This window comes from Anguilla anguilla, chromosome 9 (assembly GCF_013347855.1).
Source record: "Anguilla anguilla isolate fAngAng1 chromosome 9, fAngAng1.pri, whole genome shotgun sequence".
Lineage (NCBI taxonomy): Eukaryota > Metazoa > Chordata > Actinopteri > Anguilliformes > Anguillidae > Anguilla > Anguilla anguilla.
In genome coordinates, this window is record NC_049209.1 from 10,571,868 (window position 1) to 10,585,191 (window position 13,324).

General features: G+C 41.4%; 1 protein-coding gene across 1 annotated transcript in view; it reads right to left on the reverse strand.

Moving 5' to 3' along the window:
• The window catches only part of tenm1 (teneurin transmembrane protein 1), a 414,402-nt gene that overhangs the window by 237,202 nt on the left and 163,876 nt on the right, over positions 1 to 13,324 (reverse strand). The window contains exon 2 of the mRNA XM_035434568.1: positions 9,710 to 9,799. The gene's annotated coding sequence lies outside the window, so the exon portion shown is untranslated. The remainder of the gene's footprint in view (positions 1 to 9,709; positions 9,800 to 13,324) is intronic.

The window sequence follows — 13,324 nt, forward strand, 5'->3', positions numbered from 1 at the left end:
TTGCATTTGTCTAAATAGGGGGAAAAAAAACTAAAGATTTAGACATTGTCAGCTGTCAGGAAAGCTGATCTGGACTTCCACTGCAAAATGATTTAAAATAGCTATTTTAGCTAAGACATGGACACATACTCTGGACAATAAATGAAAGAAGCATCAAAAAAAGGATTTTACCTCCGGCTGAGTTCTGTCTCCCCTCACATATGTTCTGGCTGATATTATAGGGTGACTACCACAGAAAGAGAGATGCAGAGACAAGCTTTATTGAGAAAGCACACAGTATGGTAGGGAGAGATAACGCAGCACACTTTAAGGAGACCTTCAGGATTTCTGTTTGGAGGCATCATTAACACGGCAATATTTTAAAAACATCATTAGACATATGCGTATATATTGGAGCAAGAGACTCCAAAAGAAAATTCCACACCGGAATCAACCCCAGACCTTCTGTTAGCTTTCTTGTGCATGAACTATCGATGCAAAGGCATACAACTGGCCAGGAAACAGCTCAGCAGCCATTTGTGCCTTCGCTTTTGCTCCACTAAAATGAGCGTACTATGTATAGAAAGGACTGAAATTTCTAGATCCACTGATTATTTCAGATCCAATGTGCTAGAGTGCAGAGCGAAAACCAAAAAAATGTGTCACTGCCACAATACTTTCGCAGTATAAGAAATATGACAAAAATGAAATAACATTGTTTAATAGTATCTTAGGTCAAATCACATATCAAGAGCAATGTAAGGCCTTAGGTCACGTCAATAGCCATGTGTAAGGCCTGTAGTTGAGATTAAGTTCTGCCACAATTTGGCCTTTTTTTTTTTTTTTTTTCACTGAGCCTAAGAGAAATCAACTCTTCAGGTTGGGAAAAATGGTAGTTGGACACATGGGACTACATTTGTCTGTCCCAGACTCCAAAACTGTGACACAGCAAAGGCCTGGGGCCTGCCAGTAAATCATGTTGGTAAACATGTTTTACAACCAAATCATACAAGTTGATATTGGTAATCATTCCTCCGTTGATTTCATAAGTAGGCAGACGTTTTCAAATGCATGAGGCACAGAATCAGAGAGAAAATCAGAGCTGTCATTTTTCAAATTCCCATTTTTCAAAACAAACAGTGGCTCAGACATGTTAGCAGTAGTCTGTGCCTGCAGCCACCTTTCTTTTTTGACGTAGCTAACACAATTATCATCATATGCATTAAGGCAAGAGTAACCATATTGAAGAAATACTTTACCGCATTAATGAAATGTTAAATATTACATTTAAGTACGCCACCCATCTAGTCTAATAGGAATATTTTAATTAATGCAAGCTAGATAAACAATTCTTTCCAAAAAACCCCACATGCAGTATTACTGAGCATTTTGCTAATGGAAATTGCTCACATATGCTTACATATTTGTATGTAATTGCAAGTGCTTATTTTTATCCATTTAGTTTTTGATTCAGCATGTTGAGGTTTGCTATTGCACTAAGAAATACTTTCAAAGAACATTATTGATTTTAAAAGTCGTAAACTGATTAGCCTACTAGTAGAAAATCAATATGTGATATTACATCCATCAATGAAATGGACCATCATGATATTTATTACATGCTTAATTTGAATAACTTATTTTATCTTCTTAACTGAACAGCATTACTGTGTAGAATCCATCTTATTCACATTCCCCTATACTAAAGACTTTAACAATGAAGCCAATGTAATCCAACATTATTGTCCGTGGCAGCTGGGAATATAATCCGGCTGCAGACCAGACTGTGTTTGCACGATTGTTAGAATCATAATAAGCCTGTCTTGATCCGTTGAGCGTGCTTAATTGATAAGCCCAAAAAACAGAAAAAGTCCTTGGTGACAGTAACCATAGCGATAGGGCAAATTGTCACAGTTCCTGTTTCTAACCACCAGAGGTCTAGTTCTCAAGCCCTAGTGTGTCTCTTTTTTTGTCTTTTTGATCCTCCCTGATTATTACTGTATTATTATTTTTACCTGGTACCCTGTGAATTTAACTCCTTTACTCACAGTGTTTATTTACTTAATCTAAGTGTTGTGTTTGCATGTTTGGCCAGCTGCTAGCCACTCTGTGTCTAATCTTTTATCTAGTTTGCTCTGTTTACTAGTCTGTTGTTTTTTTCATGCTCCAAGTTCGTAGTAAAGTCTCTTTGTTCGCACTTACATCTGCCTCCTGTATCCATCTCTGCATTTGGATCCTGACCATAAGCTATGTGATAGTCAGACCAAACCACTGACCAAGCCATCCAGCAGAGGTGAAACACTCTGGCTAGCTAAAATATCACCATCCGTTTACATGAACACCTACTCCAGTTAATCTCAGTGAGCCTCCAGCCCCTCACTGCAGTAGATCTGTACACATGTGCACCAGCCACTCCCAAGGACAATTCCACCTTCTGAAAGCCAACACTCAACCCTGCAGGAACCTCGCCTTTCACTTCCAGACCATTAAAATGGTATCCTAGGTAAATGTTGGGGCTTTTTAAACCAGTGCTCCTTAACCTTTGAACCTCAGCCAACCAGTTTTTCCACCAGCTGCACTAATGTAGCCCTCATCATCTTCTTGCTTTCTGGCAACGTGCTTGCCTGGGCTACGGCAGTGTGGGAGCATCAGTCTTCAGTGTGTGCAAGCACCCGGTCTTTCACTAGCAAAATGAGCAAAGTGTCCAACCACCCTGGAAGTGGACAAGAGGCAGTGAGAACCTATTTCTCTTCAACAGGTTCTTACCTGTTTCTCTTCATATAGCATCACAGACTATTCCAATGAGTTCCACATGCTCACAGCCAAGAGCAAATGGAAGGAGGAGGTACTAGGGCCTTAAAGGACAAATTGGCTTACAGAGACTTACACACCTCTCTTTATCAGCTAATTTCCCTTGCCATTTGGATTGACGGTAGTCTCTTGAAGAGAGAGAGCGCAAGCGAGAGATACTTCTGTATTCCAGTTCAGGATGTCACGGGCCACCAACTTCATCTGTGTGTTTAGACTCCACAGAGTTTCCCAACTTCTGTCAATCCTACCTCAGCCAAGTCCTTCAGGTCTTCCCAAAGGGTGTTAACCACTTCACAGATAGAGCCAATGCAACTAGGAGGTACCAGAGCATTGGTTCAAGGAGAAGTGCTGCATTTACTATGGTCGATTCCGATATTTCTGCAATTAGTATCCTAAACTCTCAAGAAACAGGCAAACGGCCATCTGGGTAGTGTAGAGGTATAAGCACTCACCTACCACTACAGAGACCCGGGTTCAATCCCCGGTAGTGGTACTTCTGGGTTGGTCAGACGTTCCTTTGAACACAATTGGCAGTGTTCGCGGGTGGGAAGCCGGTGAGGGTGTAAGTCCTGATCGTTGCATTAATGACTCCTACTGGTTGGTCGGGTCACCTGTTCAGCGGGGAGGGGATCTGGGGGAGATAGCGTGAATCTCTGCGCTCTTTATGCTCTCCCAGTGAAGCTCCTCGCTGTCAGGTGAAAAGAAGCGGCTGGCGACACCACATGTATCGGAGGAGGCATGTGGTAGTCTACACCCATCCCAGACCAACAGAGGATAGTGCATCGACCAAGACCGTGATTCACACAGGGAATTGGTATAATGACCAAACTGGGGAGAAAATGGGCGAAAAATGGCAAAAAAAAACAGGCAGACTCGTAAGGGTTTGAGAGACTCTTGACGAGTCAGCTTATTTTTCTGAGTATCTTAGTGTCAAACTCTCCTATCTAGTTCACTCAGTACCTTGCCAGCTGTGCTTTCTGCTCCTCAGACCTTGCCTGCGACCATGGAGGATCCTGAGCTTTCCCATGCACTTCCTGAAGAGTGGCATCTCTACTTGGTTCTCAGCAAACAGCCTGGCAGCGGGTTGTCACATCATCAGTATCATGACTGTGCGACAGACTTGCAGTCTGGATTTTCACCATTTTACCTTCATAAGGGAGGCTCTTGCCAACAGGAAGATTTGCCATTCAACATCGCCTGCTCTTATGGTCTACTTTGCAGGTAAGAAGAATGGTAGCCTGTGTCTCTGTATCAACTTTCGGGGTTTCAATAAGATAAATTAATAACCATTATTTGTCCCTTATGGTTGACCTTTGAATTTATGCAGGGAGCCATGGTCTTCTACAAATCTAGTTTGCATCCCGAAGGGGGATGAGTGGAGGCCTACCTTTAACTGTTCAGTATGAGTACCTGGTCACGTTAGGTTTAACTAAGTCTCCAGCTTTGTTCCATGTTCGCATTAATGATGTTCTTCGTGACATGCTCAACTGCTTTGTCTTTCAATATTTCAAAATAGTTCACCACTGCTTCAGTACTGGTGCAGTGTGAAGGTGGACACCTTTAACATCAGAGTAGAAGCAGTTCTTTCCCAGTGATCTCCCAAGGACCAAAGACTGTACCCGTCCGACCTTCGTCTCTCAGAGCCTCAGCCCTGCCGAGAGAAATTACAGCACTGGTAATGGAGACTTTCATGCATTGAAGCTTGCAGTGAGGAATGGAGGCATTGGTTCAAGGGGACAAAACAGCCCTTTGTGATCCTGACGAGACCTACTCTCCCGACAGTTTGACCCATCTGGGAGAAGCACCCAGAGCCCATCCTTCCCAGCCACATCGTCATGGCTGTGACCACTTGGGGGATCAAGACAGTGGTGAGAAAAGTGGAGTAGCAAGAGTCGGATCCTGGGGGTGGTCCACACAATTGGCTTTCTGTCCCATACTCAGCCTGTTCCCTGGTCCTCCAGTGGGCTCATGGTCCACTGGAGTCTGACAGGTTATCCTGGTCTTCAATGAACCCTTGAATATATAGGCACCTCAGCCAAGATGTCTTCTGGTTTTCTTAGAGACTTAGAGACCTGGGGTCCTGAGATGCTATGTGTCGAACAACCCCTCATCCTGAGGTCAGTTCCTTTGCTGTGAACAATATGCGCCATTCTATCCATTTTGTGTCTAGTCTCTTATCTAGCTTTGCTCCTACTATTTATGTTGTTTTGTGTACCAAAGTTCCAAGTAAATTATTAAGTTTGTTTTCATTTACCTCTGCCTCTTGAAAAAGAGAATTTCTATGTATGCAAATAGAATTTCAAATGTGAAAAGTGCCATTTTTCAAAAAAAAAAAAAAAAAAAAAAAAAGTTACTTCTTACCTTACAAACAGTGAAAATGTGATCTCAATTAAACATTCCAGTGCTGAATAAATTTTGAAAAACAGGCTATTACCTGACAACTAACCCTCTCTCTATAACCTATCCATCAAGTGTTTTGTCCCTGCTTGAAAACCCAATATATGTCACAGTAACTTTACAGTCTTGTGTTCTTCAAGCTCATTTACATAGCTTTTGAACATAGTTTATGGCTGTCTTCAGTTGCTTTCACTGTCACTATTTTTGTATGGTGCAGGAGTGCAAACTTAGCATACACTTTATCGGAGCTTTGTTTGATTATCAGCAAATGCCTGCATAAAAAGACACTGCAATAGTGATAAAGGGCACTATATTATTTTTAATAGGTTATTTGACTCTATACTTTTGTAATTTTCCTCTTTGTGGGCTCTCATCCTGTTGTGAATAGGAGCCTTTTGTACCTCTTTGACGCTATGAGCTAGCCAGTTGGAAAAAAAAAAGGTCTAAGGTGAGAGGTCAGTTGGTGAAAGACATGAGTTCCCTCACTTCACACTTCCCTGTGAAATTTCTTTGTAAGCTTTGATAACTAATGGCAAGGGTGCTGGGAGGCTGTTCGCATATTGCTACAGCCTCAGTTTCTGATTCACAGCAGCCTACTTAGTGCTTACAAGCCTGATTCACAGCAGCCTGACAGCTGAGCATAGGTGTACAGTGAAGGCATTTTATGCACTCATCTTTTGTGCACTGGTCTTACATCAATACAATACACTAGTTCTTAAACAATGCAACAAATACTTTTGATACAATTTTCAGACCTGCTGTGTGGTCATTGGCCTTGGGGTGGAAATGCAAATACAATGCATGTTTGTAATGGATTGTCAAGTTAGAAGACAGTCTGAGCATAATTTATGTTCAGGTCAAAAATGCATGCAGATTAAAATCAATGGCATCAATCGATTATAACTTTCAGAGTCGATGCAGAAGAATCAGTTCCTACTGATGCATGAGTATGGATAGTATGGATCATTGCTTTGTTTTAGTTCATGTACAAGTGTTTATGTATGTGTCAACAAATATCTATGCAGATTAGGTGTACAATCTAACATTTTTATCTTTCCTTCTGTAAAACAATGTAGCCTTGTTTTTTTTTTTTTTTTTTTTTTTTAAGAATAGTACAACATACTAATTTCAATATAATTCCACATGTAGTAGTATCTGATAATTACATTTCACATAATACAAATTAGATAAAAAAACATATTGGTTAGTTCCTGAAATATAGTCATAAAAACATTTCCACTACTTGCTTTCATGTCTGTATCACATTTGTTTGTTGTAGGATGTTTATCATATATACTGTAGGCTGCTGTGTTTCTTTATTTTATTTTTTACATAAGACAAGGAATATTTCCCTGACCCAAGCTTTTGCAAATATCTGTGCATTCAGTCGATACAAGCGAAGGATGTGTGTTCAATAATTGATTCTCCTTCCAAGAGTTTTGCGCTTGTTAGAATGCCACTTTACATTAATTTGAAAGTCAGCTGGTAAGATTTAACATTGTTTCTAGCTAAATTACATTTTCTGGTTGCCTGCAATCACAGTACATGACAGCAGAGCCCCTAGATGATAATATGTCACCTCCACTGCCATGAGCTGGTAAAAGATTGATATGCAATATGTCTGTGAAAGCAGACATTTGGTTTGGCTCAGCCCAAGATCTTTGCAATAATGGTGATGGTTGCTAAAAGAAGACGTTCTCATAAATGCAAGCTCACACAAATGAAACCCAGCTCTATTCCAAAGCAATGTTACCCAATATTTCCTAAGTTATTTAATGCAACCTGGCCCTGTGTTTTTTCATCTTACCATCTGAGGGGAATGTGGTCATTCAAACTTTGTATTCCATCAAGGTGTCAAATAACACTTGATGGAAGATAAAATTTAAATGCTCCACATCTTAGCAAAAACCAAGGCACACTTCTGCTGATTTTAAACAGGTACGCCACTCAGATCTATTAAAAGATAATAGTCATGTGCATTACCAGCAATTTCCTTTATTTGGGCATGTTGTCCAGGTTGAAAACGCACCATATTGTTTGTAAGTATTGACCATGCGGGAGTTTGACTTCTGCGCCTGCCACAGTGGGTACCCTGTGGACCATAAATCTGCCACGGGCTCAATAACTCCCAGTAATTATCAGCCCACCCAGGCCGTAAATCTCCATAACTGACCGAGCATTGTGCGCCGAAATATACAGCCAAACTACTCATGATCAATTATACTACAACAAGCCTGCTTTCCATCTGGTGAGGTCAGGTGGGATACCGACAGAGGGAGCTGTGTCTTATGGCAGACAACACCACAGCCTATGTTCCAACCAGCACTCACTGTCAGCAATCGTGATCTTTTTCCATGTTAAATGCCAGGAAGTTTATTAATGCCTTTAAGATTTACCTACAGTAATATCTTCCCGAGAGAAACATATCCCTCTATCTGAGTCTTCAATAAAGCACTCATAATGGCCTGAAAGTTCAGATCCAGACTGAGTTGTAAAGATAAAAACATAATGTGCAGCAGTAGCTGGTTCTGCATCCAAACAGATCGAACCCCAATTTGTCAGCATGAAAAGTAAACCAACCAGTATGCGTCCTTAGTATCACTTGCACGTCTTACAGGAAAAAAACCCCGGCATGAGTATGTTTTTATCAGATCATACTCTTCAACCAAGGAAAATCCATAACGATATTAACTCAAAGATTGACAGCGTGCAGACAAACAGAGAGTGATTACTTTCTCTCCCGAGAGAATGATTTGTTTATCGCCCGCTATATTGAAGCGAGAATCAAGGCTGTTTGCCGTGATTTCTCAAGGTTACGGAGGTGTAGAGCTTGCCAGAAAGTGACCCGTACCAGCTTCTGAGACCACTCAGCTGTACAGGTGAATCTAAAGGATTATTGAAATGAGACTTTTCTCCTGTAAAAACTGACAAGTTATTTAATTTTATATAAACTGTTGATCTCTTCTGTTACATTCCTCATTCATTTACATATCATTATTCCTTATTTGCTCATTAATAAAACAAAATACATATTTTTGCATTTATTTATTTATGAAATGTAAGCTTTCTAAGTGACCTTTTACAGTCAATAGTCACAATATTCACTATAAAAAATCAGACCTTATTGGATAAGCAGCTATGGGTATATACAATGAGCTCCATAATCTGTGACAAATACTTTTTTTTTTCTTGATTTGGCTCTGTACTCCACAGTTTTAGATTTATAATGAAACAGTTCACGTCGTTAAAGTGCACATTTTCAGCTTTTATTTAAGGGTATTTTTATACACATACGTTTCACCATGTAGAAATTACAGCACTTTTTATACTTAGGCACCCTATTTCAGGGCACCATGATGTTTGGGACATACCAATGTTATGTAAATAAAAGTAATTATGTTTAGTACTTTGTCGCATATCCCTTGCATGTAATGACTGCTTGAAGTCTGTGACCCTTTGTTACGTGCAGGTGCTTAAGTTAACCCCCTGTATGTGATCTGTGCTTCTCTCTCTACCTGTACTCCACCTTAACAAGCTTCTGATTACCTGAGTGGCTTCACCTGCCGGTGGCCCTACAAAAAGCCTACTGCAGCTGAAGAATGGGAGACAAGATGAAGCAGTTTTGTGGCTGGATCCTGCACAATGTTGTAGACTTGTGGGTTTTGTTTTGTTTACATGGTCTTCATGGACTCCAAAGGCAATCAAAAGTCTAGAATCAAGACTAGATACTGAAAGCTGTTATATCTGCATTAAGGCATTTAACACACCTGACTAATCAGAAACACCTGGGAAGCCATTTGACCAAACATTATGGTCCCTGAAATGGAGGGGCTATGGAAACGCCCTGTCCTGCCCTGTCTTGCCGACTGGATTTATAGATAAGTCGTAACATTTTTTTGCGGAAGCTTTTCAGGTGGCCTCTGTAATTTGGATGTTTACTGCTGTATCAAGTATAATTAAACAGGAAAAAAATGAAAAGAAAGGCAATACGCCCCATGGTGCCAATGACCAAGTGCATTCGATAATTATTTTTACGTTATATTTTGCTGAGCCAAAATTTCTGGATATCATGTTTAAGTGGCCACTGCTCTGTGTGGGATTGGTCTGTGTTTCTCAAATACACATTGCTTGGAGGTGTGTTCGGAAAAATTCATTGATGTGCGTGCATTCGGAGATTAAGAAAAGTCAGTGTTTTTTTTTGGATGGGGACAGAACCTGGTCAGGAAGGAAGAGATCTTGCGATTGCTGGTGGGACACATGAGAGCTGGGCATGTCAGCTGTCCACCCCCCGAACCACCAGCCCACACAGCAAATGCATAGGTGCTTGTTCACCCCCAGCCCCACCTCACACACACAAAACCCACACAGCTGATGCATGGCTGCATGTTCACCCACCCCACTCCACCCCACACACACAAAGCCCACACAGCTGATGCATGGCTGCATGCTCACCCCCACCCCCTTCCTGGGGAGACGGCGGAGAAAAAAAGCCACAACCGGGGGGGAAAAACGCAACACTTACCTCGAAACGGGCCAGACCGCTGCCTCCGCGGCTCGGCTCCGCGGCACGCGACGCCGGGGCTCCGCTCTCCTGGCGGGGGGAGGGCTGTTCCTGAAAGGGGAAAAGTAATAGGTTTTGGCGGAGCGCGGAGACCGCACGCGGCGCGGTACATCTAGGACGAGGAGTCTGCGGCGGGAAGCGAACGCGCGCCGGGCCAGGCGGCGTCGGACGCACGCTGCGGCGCGCGTATTACCGCTACGTTTCCATCTTCCGCCGAGGCAGCGGGGAACAAATAATGTGCATTTTTACAGGAAACGGAGGCTCCGCTGCACAGGATGTTTATTGGATTCGCTCTTTCTTCGGGCAGCGCTTACATGCCAGGTCCCCACACGCTGCGGTGCTGCTTTTATTGACTTATTTAAGACTTTTTTTTTTTATTCCCTGTGCTTCTACATGGAATAAAGGTGCTCTACGTAGGGGATCCACACCAATGCCTTGACATTTACACATGTTTTGAATGATTACCACGGTTTTATTCAATTATTAATAGATATGGCCGGGGTTTTATTATTTTTTTTAAAGAAAAAAGACTACATATTTCATCATAATGTGACCATTTTTGTAAAGGCCAGTACATCCAGTGAACTTCATGTGCTTTCTTACTTTTAACATCTGATATAATGCACAGTATTCCATCCATTTTGTGATGCAAACTGATTATACCTGCACCTTTCTCAATAAATGTGTTATGGATATTTTATGATCTTAATAGTGCACTGAGCAATTGAAGTGTGAAAGTTATCCTGATTTGTCAAATCTTTCGTTAGCAATGTGTAAATTCAGCAATTGTAATTCCTTATTAATGGAGAAACATTTTAGTGTTTCTGAGTTTGTGCCGTAGTCATGTTGAAAATTCATTAAAAAAAAACCTCCTGTAAAGAAGAAGGAAATGAAAAGACAAGGGCGGGAAGACTAAGACTCAGGTTACTGAACTGACCATGCACCACTGTTGTATTTTTAAACAATAGAAATCAATATTACAGTAAGCAGGCAGGCTAGTTTCGTCCAAAGTACTGCTAAAAAATGCATGTCAAAGCAGAAAATTAAGTCTTTCCCTGTCCTGCATGGTCACATCTTGGTATTCTTTCAGATGAAGTCTTCCCCCACATCTGTAAGTCTTTTTCTATACCCTGTACCAGGAATATAAAACAGTTCATTAATTTGGATAATAGCACTTTGTGTGTAATTGCTTGCTAAGGTACCGTAGCCCAGTGCTAGATGTGCAAAAAATAAAAAATCCACTCCAGGCAGTTAGTTATCCTTGAACAGGTTTATTTGTCCACTGTTGCTCAAGTGAAAACACAACTGAAAAACAGTAATGACTATTAATTGTATTAAATACCAAAGCCATTATGTGGATGACTGGGTATTAAAGGAACAAACACGTTCTCAGACATTAGCCTATCTTTGTATTCTTTTCAAAGTGTCTGTCTATGACATTCAGCTCAGTTCTCAGATCAGTATCATTTCTGATGATCTTCTTAGCCGGCTCTCAAAGATCAGCGCAGTGCAACGGATACAAACTCTCGTGAATGGAACGAAAGACTGAAAGAAATGGAGGGAGAGCAGCTGAAACCAACCAACAAAGAGAGAAAATCAACACCCTGCCGACCGAAGGCGGAAATATTTTTAACGCTGGCGGCTTGGAGAAGAAAGACAAAAAAAGACGTTGGCAGTGAAAGCTGCCCTCTGTGGAGGTGAAATCAGATCACGCTGGCGGCTCTGCTCCTGCTGCACAGGCAGCTGATGCGAGTGACTGATTGCTGTCCCGGGGGACCATGTTGTGTGGGTATATGAGGGGGGGAGATGTACCCTGCGCTCGGATGAGGGAACGCAGTCTGCTCTGTGCGGCCACGTTTGAAGGCCGTCCCGTTCCGACAGGCCCCAACCATGAGGGACACTCAGTCCAGCTCGCGCTGTCCCGAAAAAAGCTGAGGAAGAGCATATCCTCAAAGCTTTTAAGGCAATCAATAGCCTCAACTCTGTCTGGCTGGACTGCAGAGTGAAAACAATACCTCCTTAGCCAAAGAAGAGTGGTTGGGGCTTTAAAAGCCTAAATCCAAAAAAAAAAGTGGGTGTGTCAAAGTTGCTCTGCCAAAATTTAGTGGGCGTGGCTTTAAAACACCTCTGCCAAAGCAAAATGGATGTGGATTTAAAAGTGCCTCTGCCAGTGCAAAATGACCTGGCTTTAGAGCACCTATGCTAAAAAAAAAAAGTGGGCTTGGTTTTAAAGAGCTTCTGCCAAAACAAAGTGGGTGTGGCTTTAAAGAGCTTCTGCCAAAACAAAGAGGGCGTGGCTCTAAAGAGCTTCTGCCAAAACAAAGTGGGCGTGGCTCTAAAGAGCTTCTGCCAAAACAAAGAGGGTGTGCATTTAAAGCACTTCTGGGGCAAGGCTTTACAATACTTGTGCCAAAACAAAATGGTCGTTGCTGTAAAGCAGTGGTGCACAACCTGTGGGTAATGACCCAAGCTTGGGGGATGTCTATTGGGTTGTGAAATCATTATAAGCTACCCTGGAATTGCACCAAACACATCATTCCCAATAGCACCGATTCTACCTAATTAACTTGCTTATCGCTCATACAGCGTAAGATAGTTAACGGCTAATCAATCCAATCCAGTCTTTTTGTGCTTTTGACATAAAAAAACTGTAACAGTGAAATATTGGCTGTATTGAAATATTAGCAATATATGAAAATATTAGCATTAAAAATTTTATTTAAATTTTCCCACATGGAAATAGATAAGTGACTGATACCTCCCATTAAAAAGAGACTCGCTGACAATGATTGTAATTAAAATCAGTAGAAAGGTTTTGTTTTACCCTATGGTTTTCTGTCTGGTAGCTTTGAGCGCTTTACCCATACTATGCTGCATTGATAAAGCCTTACATTCTGTTGATTTGACTATGCTTTCTTTGATTAATTACCTCCTAACTTTAGTAACTTTGTCCTTTCATTTAGCTTTTAGGTATTAAAAGCATAGCTACTGTCAGTAGTTTGATAATTCATTGATAATTGTTATTAATGAACATGAAATCAGTCTGGGTTGAAAAAAGCATGGATTGATATCTTTTGGTTATCTCTGAAAAGGTTTGTGAACCCTTGCTTCAAAGCACTTCTGCCAAAGTGGATGAGTCTTGAAAGTGCCTCTCCCAAAGCTAAGTGACTGAGATTTTACAGTGCCTCAGCTTAACAACGTGGGTGAGTTTTTAAAGTACCAATACTTTGTGTGGGCTCCACAGTGGTGAAGAAGGCAATTATACCTGCCGTAGAGGGCACAAGAGCTCTCCGTTTGGGCAAACAAACAACAACATTTTCAATCTTTATATGTCTGTTGGCGGAATGTTCTAGGTCATTTCACATGCGATTGTAGAAGATCTGACTGAAGCCCCTGGGTAAGGCATATACTAAGGATTTTTCACTCCTCATTATAACATTTCAAACTGTTTATTGGATGTGGGGGAACATGGCTGAGAGCAGTTTCAGTACTCATGAATAACTGTTTGCCTATCTGAGGTCCTAACACCACACATTTATCCAACAATATTGAAAGGATATCCATACTGTGTAAGGA